The sequence below is a fragment of the Cervus canadensis genome, chromosome 11, assembly GCF_019320065.1.
Source record: "Cervus canadensis isolate Bull #8, Minnesota chromosome 11, ASM1932006v1, whole genome shotgun sequence".
Classification (NCBI taxonomy): Eukaryota; Metazoa; Chordata; class Mammalia; order Artiodactyla; family Cervidae; genus Cervus; species Cervus canadensis.
In genome coordinates, this window is record NC_057396.1 from 41,018,642 (window position 1) to 41,029,490 (window position 10,849).

Here is a 10,849-nt window from a genome sequence, read left to right on the forward strand (position 1 = left end):
TCCCAATCTGAGGGCTGTCTTTTCACCTTACTTATAGTTTCCTTTGTTGTGCAAAAGCTTTTAAGTTTCATTAGGTCCCATCTATTTATTTTTTCTTTTATTTCCAGTATTCTGGGAGGTAGGTCATAGAGGATCCTGCTGTGATTTATGTTGGAGAGTGTTTTGCCTATGTTCTCCTCTAGGAGTTTTATAGTTTCTGGTCTTACATTTAGATCTTTAATCCATTTTGAGTTTATTTTTGTGTATGGTGTTAGAAAGTGTTCTCGTTTCATTCTTTTACAAGTGGTTGACCAGTTTTCCCAGCACCACTTGTTAAAGAGGTTGTCTTTTTTCCATTGTATATCCTTGCCTCCTTTGTCAAAGATAAGGTGTCCATAGGTTCGTGGATTTATCTCTGGGCTTTCTATTCTGTTCCATTGATCTATATTTCTGTCTTTGTGCCAGTACCATACTGTCTTGATGACTGTGGCTTTGTAGTAGAGTCTGAAGTCAGGCAGGTTGATTCCTCCAGTTCCATTCTTCTTTCTCAAGATTACTTTAGGTATTCGAGGCTTTTTGTATTTCCATACAAATTATGAAATTATTTGTTCTAGTTCTGTGAAAAATACCGTTGGTAGCTTGATAGGGATTGCATTGAATCTATAGATTGCTTTGGGTAGAATAGCCTTAATGTGTATTCTTGCCGCCTCTTCTCCAGGAAATGGCATGTACACCTAGCAAGGGGTATAACTCATGGCCCTACATCCTGATGAAATCTCAGAACTGCACATCATCTGTGTTACCATCCATCAACTACATCAAGAAATAGGACATTTCAGCATTCATAAGGACTCTGTGATGAGATTGCTGGTGTGAAAAGTGAAAGTGAAAGTGAAGTCTCTCAGGCATGTCTGACTCTTTGCGACCCCATGGACTGTAGCCTACCAGGCTTCTCAGTCTGTGGAATTTTCCAGGCAAGCATACTGGAGTGGGTTGCCATTTCCTTCTCCAGGGGATCTTCCTAACCCAGGGATTGAACCTGGGTCTCCCGCATTGCACACAGATGCTTAACCATCTGAGCCACCAGGGAAATAGGACATTTCAGCATTTATAAGGACCCTGTGATGGGATTGCTGGGGTATGAATCACCAAAAGTACATAAACAGGCTTCCCCACATCTGGTGCATGTGATTGGTGCATGCAAGGGTGTTATCCCAGCATGGTGAATGATATAGGAGGGGTTTGTATTGGATACTATGATGAAAATCCCTTTTCCTCAGCAAAAGTGGTGCATTTCCCACTGGATACAGGTTAGATAGAATGAATCCCTAAGTGTTGTTGGCAATCTCATTGCTGCCAGGAAGGTTGAACTTCTTTGAAAATGGAACAGTCTACATCAGGAAAGAAGAAATAAAAGTAGACAAAGGGAACCTACATTCCAGCCTCATTGTCCAGTTCTGGACAAAGACCAGTCTGCAGATTCATTTGTCTCTTCATACTTTTGAGCCAATGACCTTTTAAATTGTACAAGACAGTTTAGACTCATCTTTGAGTCCCTTGATTTTCACAAATACTCAATGAGATCAATAATTTATGATTATTTTACAAAGAAAGTAGTATAATCAGGGAAGTTAAAATATTTGCTCCAAATATACTAACAAGTACAGATATTTTGATTCTCAGTTTAAAAGTTCTATCTGAAATCATTTGTAATGACATTTTTCTCAAAAATTTTCAGTGGCTCTATATTTCCTGTACAAATGATCAAGAGTTGTTTATTGGGAGGGGGGGGGGAGGATATCCAGACTTTTTACAATGAGATATCCATCTCCCTGCCTTACCCGGTTTTCCACCCCTGTATAAATTATACATTCCATCCAGTCATCCCTCCCCCTCTTGCTCAACTGCCTTTGCTCACACCTTTTCCCCATTGCTCTCTTCCTTCCCCATTTACAACCTTTATTAAGTCATGGCTTCCACTTCTATTGGGAGATGTCATGGTGACATTGGGTCTCTTGTGTGAGGAGGTATTTATCCCCTGTAGGAACATGAGGGAGTGGAGCTCTAAGTTAGTCCTCTTGAGCTCTCTCACCTGAGGGCCCAAGTTCAAGCCTCTTTAGTTATTGTGCAAGCATACAAGAAAGCATGTATTAAGTGATTCCAAGTTCTCCAAGGATGGGTTCTCTGGGGCATGTGATTCAATATCATATAACGTTCTAGAAGCAGTGCACTGCATCATTGAGTTGTGTTTATGAGAAGGTGGCTTTTGACTAGAGGTGAAACTTCAGACAAAGCGCTGTAAACTTTAAATTGACAGGTTCAATATGTAAGAAAGTGAAGGTTCGGGTGTGTGCTTGTTGGTGGGTTTTCCGTTTTCAGTTCATCTTCCACTGATAGTTGGAGATACTGTTGAAGTATTGTCTCAGTGCTTAGGAATCACTGGACACAGATTATATATTTGAGTCAGTTGATGCTCATCAATTTTTTTTTTTTCAGAGAAAAATTTGGAGCAATAATTAGAGGTAAAGTAATTTGCATGCAGTAGTAATCAAATCTTAAAGACTGTCACTGCAAGGAACTTGGTAAATAAGTCCAACCCAACCTTTTTCAACTGGAAGGCTGAGATCCAGAGAGGAGTGTGCTACCCAAGTATTTCATGTCAGAGAGTTATCAAGACAGCGTTAGGGTTTTCTAAGTTATATAGAAAAGATAGATTGGCCATGGTCTGTTGCTCTTTCCACCATGAACATTTTGTTTCATATACACATTTAATCAGTCCTTTGAAGGTTTTCTACTTTGCTTATGTGATTCTGGAAACTTTAATTTTCAAAATCTATTTATTTATAAAATTCGTAGCTGAATAGACAGTTTTTTTTTTAATTGGTGGAAGATTGTTTTACAACTGTGTGTTGATTTCTGCTGTGCAACAATGCGTATCAGCCATAATTATATATATATATTTGATTTTGACACATGACTATGGTTGAACTCAGAAATAGGTGAACTTGCCTCCTGCTGGCTGCTAACATTCTATGATCTGTACTCAGTGTCATTTAGTGTCTTCAGCTTGTTGTATCCTTCGGTCTTCTTGGGTTCCTCATCTCCCAGTTAACTGGTTTTCAAAACGTCACACAAAGCTAGCAGGCCTTCATTCTAGTGCTAAGTTGTCATCGAATACACTTTGACTTGAGCAAGTCAGCCTTCCTCCCCTCTCCTTCCAGTCTAATTGCCCTTTTACCCCCCACTTCTTGTGAAGTAGTTGTTCACCCTCATCCCTCATTTAGAAATAATCTTTCTCTCAATGAAATGTCTAAACCCCATGTTTCCCAATAGTGTTTATATTGATTTTACTTTTCATGTAAACATAGCATTTCTTAGAGTCTGAATTTTCCACTTATTCAAGAAAAAATTGATTTAATATTTGCTATGGGTCAGAGACTATTGTAGGCATTGCGAATATAAAACATAATTTTGTTGCCCTGGAGTTTATGTTTAGTGAAAGAGTTAGTTTATATATAAAACTATACGTAGAATATCAGTAGGAGATAAAAAAACAGAGCACAGTATGAGAGGTAGGATTTAGAAGTTCTGCGTTAGGGAGTGAAACCTTATTTTCCATTTTAGGCTGTGAGGTTTGCTCCCTGTTGAACTCTGGTATCCAGGATGTGCCTGAGAGCATAGGGGCTAAAAATGGTAGGCGTTCAATCAGTGTTTGTTTAATAATTAGTGATTAATTGTACAATTTTATAAAAATATTTAATAGGGAGAAAGAAGAGAGGAAGGACGAGTGAGAGAAGGGATTCATTAAAATTACAAGTATAAGATTCCTACAACATGGGCTTTTTCTTAAATGATTATGATCATAAGGATGTACCATGGAGAAATGACCCTCCAAATTTCTCATCTGGGCAAATCCCAATATATTTGGCTAGGAACAGTCTGAGCAAAAATCTGTAACTCTAGAATTAATTTACATAGTTTACAGATAACCTAAGTTAGAAACATCTAAAACAAACCGTTTTTGTGTATTTCTGCAGATTGTTGTCACATTTAACCAAGCCATATACAGTCATTTTGAACTAACAAATATTCATAACAGTTACATGTTTCCCTTGTTGTACTTAGAATTATTAGGTTTTTTATCAAAAATATCTGGGTAGCTTTTCCCATTTGTCTCCTTTTGATACTTTCAGTTAAAAAATTTTAAAACTTTAATCTATTAATTTTTATATTGTGTTAAAATATACATTACATAAAATTTATCATTTTTAGGTGCACATTTCTCTAGTAGTATATATTGAATTTTTATACCCGTGGAAACTCAAATTGTCTCTCTGTTCCATTTTAAAAATCTTTAAATATTTCTTAGTCCAGAGCCTCTTGAATGAAATGAGGAGAGTGCTAACCCACATTTGCTTTCTTTTTATGTCACTACTTTCTAAAAAGAAAACGTGAGCCCAGGCACATTATTTTTTGTGGTCTTTAATTTCATACTTATATAAAATTGGGAATATAGATGATAACTTGATCAATGTTACATGAATGGGATCTAAGTTACAAAATATTCTTATTTGCTTTAACACTAAATCAGGTTTTTAAACTACTTAGCTTTCAATTTGTCATAAAAATTTGATGCTATTATTGGGTACTATTTTGTATATATCAGACAAGATTTCTAAGTTACAATAATTGGCCATTCTCCAAAACCGTTAAGCTAAATTTCTATCAGGATGGACGCTTCTTTATATCTTCTGCCCAGATTGGTTGGATTTAAGATATTGGACTGTGACTTTGTACTTTCCAAGCCATGTTCATAAAAACAACATATGCTTCACTGTTGACATGAAAAGACAAAACCAAAGCTCTGTGGTTGAATTCATCCTCTTGGGCTTTTCTAACTTTTCCAAACTCCAAGAGCAGGTCTTTGGGGTTTTCTTGGTGGTTTACCTGGTGACTCTGATGGGAAATGCCATCATCATAGTCATCATCTCCCTGGAACAGAGCCTGCATATCCCCTTGTACCTGTTTCTCCGAAACTTGTCTGTGGTGGATATGGGTATCAGTGTGGTCATTATGCCTGTTATGCTGGTGATCCTTTCCACTGAGAAGATGAAGATTTCTACAGTGGGCTGTTTTGCACAAATGTACTTCATTCTTCTTTTTGGTGTGACTGAATGTTTTCTTCTGGGGGCAATGGCTTTTGACTGATTTGCTGCAATCTGCCATCCTCTGAGCTACCCAGTGATTATGAACAAAATGGTTTTCGTGAAATTAATTACATTCTCATGGGTCTCAGGGATCACACTGGCTACTGTGCAGACCACATGGGTGTTTAGTTTCCCCTTTTGTGGCCCCAATGAAATTAATCATCTCTTCTGTGAGACTCCCCCAGTGCTAGAGCTGGCATGTGCAGACACTTTTTTGTTTGAGATCTACGCATTCACTGGCACCATTCTGACAGTTATTGTTCCATTCTTGTTGATACTCTTGTCTTATGTTCGAATTCTCTTTGCCATTCTAAAGATGCCATCAACCACTGGGAGACAAAAGGCCTTTTCCACCTGTGCCTCCCATCTCACATCTGTTACCCTCTTCTATGGCACAGCCAGTATGACTTACTTACAACCCAAATCTGGCTATTCCCCAGAAACCAAGAAGCTGATGTCCTTGGCTTACACGTTGCTTACACCTCTGCTGAATCCACTGATCTACAGCTTGCGAAATAGTGAGATGAAAAGAGCTTTGATAAAAATATGGCAAAGAAAAGTGGATTTACATACATTCTGAGTGTGTTGAGAAATCATGTGATATTTGGTCTTGTCTGACTGCACTGTACTTAAATTTAATTATGGTGAAAATAGTTTACATTCCTTCTATGAACATGTTAATCTGTTGAGTTCTCCAAGTTTGAAAATATATTAAGGAAATATATCTCTTTAGATAGTGTATTCACATTCATTTTTCACAGATATATAACTTTGATGAAATATGATATAACAATTTATTTATCATTTCCTCTATTGTGAACATCGATGTTGTTACTGGACTATTGTCATTAAGATGAAACTTTAACAAAAAACTTGATCCATATGTTCATATGTATTGACATTTTATTTCTGTATGATAGATTCCTCAAATTAAGCTTGGGATGAAGAGTATGTGTAGTTATAGATTTTAATAGCTGTTACAGAATAATTTTTCAAAGTCTTTGTAACTCCTTTAGATTGATCTGAAGTCCCACTCTGGTGAACTATTGAAGTAGAACTTCAAGAGACCAACAAACAGATGAGATTTAATCTCTAGAGTGAAAATTTATTCCATGAACATGTAAAGAAAGTTGAGTTATTCTGGGAGACCAAATCATTCTACTTAAGGGACTCACACAGATTATAATTCAAAACAGAATTTCTCTTGTTCCTGTTCTACATATTTATCCAATGTTGGTGACTAGAGAACTCCATGGGAACTTCCTAAAGTCTTACTTGATAATATTCATACCTTTTTCACTTGTAGACCAGTTTTTAAGACATTTGCTAAATTTCCCTTTGTTGGCCTTTCTTATAAACAATAGATGATTTTTTTCCTGTGGGAACCAATATGGTAAATAAATGTGCATGTTTTCTGTGGTTGCTGAGGCAGACCATAACTTGTGAAATTTCCAACATGATTAATTTCTCATCTTGCAATATTTGGAAGATTTAATGCTTGCTTCTAATTTTAATGTTGCTACTGAGTTGGACAGGACTTTGTGACTAAACAACTGGGAATAGAGAAGGACTCTTTCATTGAATCGTGTTACAGGAGCTCCTACTGTCCCTAGTTTCTGCTCCAGAGATAGTAGTAAACGGGCAAAACATCCTTTGCATTTAAAATTTTTTAAAAAATTTTTGCAGAAAAGAGTCTTTATGGACAAAAGACATATTTCTACCAAAAATGAGTTGTGGAGATAGAAACCTGATTGTGTTTTTAAAAAAAGATCCCTGAGATGGGATTGATCGGGTATGAATCATTCAAAGTACATATTAAGCAGGCCTCCCTATGCCTGGTGAACTTGACACATTTGTGCATGGGGTGTTATCCAACCATAATGAATGATATGAGAGGGATCCTTGAATTGGATTCTGTGATGAAAATCCCTTCTCCTCAGCATAAGTGGTACATTTCCCACTGGAAACAGATTAGATTGAATGAATTTCAAAGTGTTGTTGGCAAATTCATTGCTGCCAAGAGGGGTAAGCTTCTTTAGAGAATGGAACAAACTGCTCAAGAAGAGCAGCAATAAGAAGTATACAACACACACACACACACACACACACACACACACACACACAAGAAGTATACAAAGGAAACCTTCATTCTGGCCTCATCATCTGGTTCTGGACAAAGCCCAGCCTGCAGATTCATTCATCTCTTCACTCTTTTGCAACTGAGTCAATGGTCTCATTGTTCAAGACAGTTTAGGCTCTTGATTTTCACAAATACTCAGTGAGATCAATAATTTATGCTTATTTTACTGAGAAAATAATGCAATTCAGGAGGTTAAAGTATTTGCTCAAATTATACAACCAAGTCTAGGTCTTTTGATTCCCAGTTTAAAAGTTCTGTTTGAAATCGTTTGTAATGATATTTTTCTAAACAATTTAAAGTAGCTATACATTTCTAGTACATATGATCCAAAATTCTTGGTTGAAAGGGTGGGTGGGAGGGTAACCAGGCTTTTTACAAAGAGGTTTCCATCTTCTTGACCTAGCTTGTATGAGGCCCTGCACAAACTGTATGTTCTACCCAATCATTCCTCACCCTCTGGCTCACCTGCCTTTGCACATGCCCTCACCCCACCATTCTCTTCTCTCCCCAGTTAAAACCTTTATTTAGTCTTTGTTTCTACCTGCTATTGGGAGATGTCATGGTGACACTGAGTCTTGTGTGAGGAGGTTCCCTATCGGTATATGAGGGAGTGGTGCTCCAGGTTAGCTCTCTTGAGCTTTCTCAACTGAAGGCCCAAGTTCAAGCCTCTTTAGCTATTGTGCAAAGACCTGAGGAAGCACATACAAACTGACTGCAAGTTCTCCAGGGATGGATTCTCTGGGGCATATGATTTAGTGTCATAATGTTCTGATTCAGTGTGAAGTGCACTGAATCACTGAGTTGTGTTTATGAGAAGGTGGCTTCTGACTAGAGGCGAAACTTCCGACAAAATAGTGAACTTTATTGTCAAAGTCTATAGGTAAGGAAGTAAAGTTTCTGCTGTGCTTGTTGGTGGGTTTTCCATTTGTAGTTCATCTTCTACTGATAGAGATACCATTGAAGTTATGCCTCAGTGCTCAGGAATTACTAGACACAGATAAAGCATTTGAATAAGTAAGACTCTTTGGTGTCGATGCTGCTCAATTTCTTTTTCTTTCAGAGAAAAAGTTGGGGTAATTGAGAGGTGTACTTGGAATGCACTAAGCCTGAAAACTTAGAAGATTGCAACTGGGAAAGAACTTGGTAAATAAGTCCAACTCCGACCTTTTTCACCTGGAAGGTTGATGTGATCTTCCTAAGTATTCCATGTCAGAATAATCAAGAGAGCATTAGGATGTTCTAAGTTACAGAAAAAATGTGAAACACCTATGGTTTGTTGCTCTTTCCATCATGAACATTTTGTTTCATATATTCTTTTAATTAGTTCTTTACAGCTTTTCCACTTTGTTTATATGATACTCTAAATTTTCTATTTTCAGCACTTATCCACTTTTAAACTTTTTAGCTGAATACACATTTCTCTTTTTTTTTACCCCACTAGAAATGGGTTTAAATATTTGATCTTATTTTTATTGATTTAGGTGATTTTTGAAAACTGAAATATAATTACTGTGGTTGATAGAGACATTTGATTTTAATACAAGACTATAGACAAATTCAGATATATATAAGTCAACCCACCATGGCTGTCTGCTGATATTTTAATGATTGGTACCCAAGGCAACATTTTATGTTTTCACTTGCTCCTTCTGTCTTCCTGGATTCCTCATCTCCCACAGATGTCATTCCCTGGTTTTCAAACTATCACAGAAATCTAGAAGGCCTCCACTGTAGTGCTAAGTTGTCATCAATTACATTTTGACTTGAGTAAGTCAGCCTTCCTCCTGTCTAATTGCCCTTCCACCTCTGACTTCTTGTGATGTAGTTCTTCATCTCTCCTCATTTAGACTAACATTTTCCTCACTGAAAACTCTAAGATCATTGTAATTAATCTTGTTCCCCAATAGTGTTTATACTGATTTAACTTTTCATGTAGATAGAATATTCCTTAAAGGTGGGGTCTGCATTTTCCTAAATTTTGTTTTCATTTATTCAAGAAAAAATTGGTTTTGCATTTGTTATGGGTCAGAAACTATTGTAGACATTCTTAGTATAAAACATAATCTTTGTCCTCCTGGAGTTTATATTTAATGAAAAAATTATTGTGTTTCTGTGCATATATATATATGTGTGTGTGTGTGTGTGTGTGTCCATGTCTGTATAGATGTATATATAAAAGTAGTAAATACAATGTCTGTAGGAGATAATGAAAAAATACAGCATGGTACGAGAGGTAGGAGTTAAAACTACTGGCTTAGGGAGTGAGGCCCTGTTTCCCATTTTAGGTTGTGTGATTTGCTCTCTGTTGAGCTCTGGTGTCCAAAGTGTGCCTTGGAGCATGGAGGCTAAAAATGGCAGATGCTCAATCAATGTTGGTTGAATGATTAATGATTAATTGAACACCTTGATGGGAAATTTAATAGGAAGGAAGAAAGAGGGCAGCACAAGGGAACTAGAAGGGAAACTTTTAAATTAAAAGTTTATAATGAGTAAAACATGAGCATTTCCTTAAAACATATGATCATAGGGACGTACCAATGAGAACTGTCCCCCCCTACCAATTTCTCATCTGGATGAATTTTCTATGTATTTGTCCAGGTACAGTCTGAGCAAAAATCAAGTGTAAAGCAAGTTCACATACTTATAGATCACTGAAGGCAGGAACCTCAGAAATAAACCCTCTTTGTGTGTTTCTGCAGTGTTGTCACATTTAACCAAGTCATACAGAGTCATTTTGAACTAATGAATAGTTATAACAACTACATATCATCTTTGTTAGAATTATTAAAATTTTATAAAATTACATGTGGGTTATCTTTTTCCTTTTGTGACTTCTTGAGAATATATTTTTAATTAAAAATTTTAATTTGTTGACATTTTTATTATGGTAAAATATATGTAACATAAGTTTCATTGTCAGTATATGATTCTGTAGCAGTAAGAACCTACTGTAATTTTATATTTAAGGAAGTTCAAATTGTCTTATCTTTTCCATTTTTGAAAATATTTAAATATTTCTCTGTCCAGAGCCTTTTGAATGAAATGACGATAGCCTAGGCCCACGTTTACTTTTCATTTATGTCCCAACTTTCTCATCAGCACAAGCAAATATGAGCCTGGACACTTTATTTTTGTGGTCTTAAATTTCATATTTACATAAAATTAGAAAAATAGGTGATACCTTTAGAAACATTATATAAGTGACACCTAAGTTATAATATATTCCTACTTACTTTAACATTAAATTTAAATTCCAAACTATTAGTATGATAAACTAAGTTACGATAAAACTTAGATACTATTTTGTATATATCAGATAGGATTTCTAAGCTACAATAATTGGTCATTCTCCAAAACTGCCAAGCTAAATTTCTATCAGGATGGGCTTCTCTTTACATCTTCTGCCCAGATTGTTTGACTACAGACCCTGACTCAGAGCTATTAGACTGTAACTTTGTACTATAATTTATACAATATGTTTTATAACTATGTTCTTAAAAACAATATATGCTCCACTGTTGAC

At 36.2% G+C, this 10,849-nt stretch overlaps 1 pseudogene; it reads left to right on the plus strand.

Moving 5' to 3' along the window:
• Nucleotides 1-4,821: 4,821 nt before the first annotated feature.
• Nucleotides 4,822-5,766, plus strand: LOC122450598 (annotated as a pseudogene).
• The last annotated feature ends 5,083 nt before the right edge of the window (nucleotides 5,767-10,849 follow it).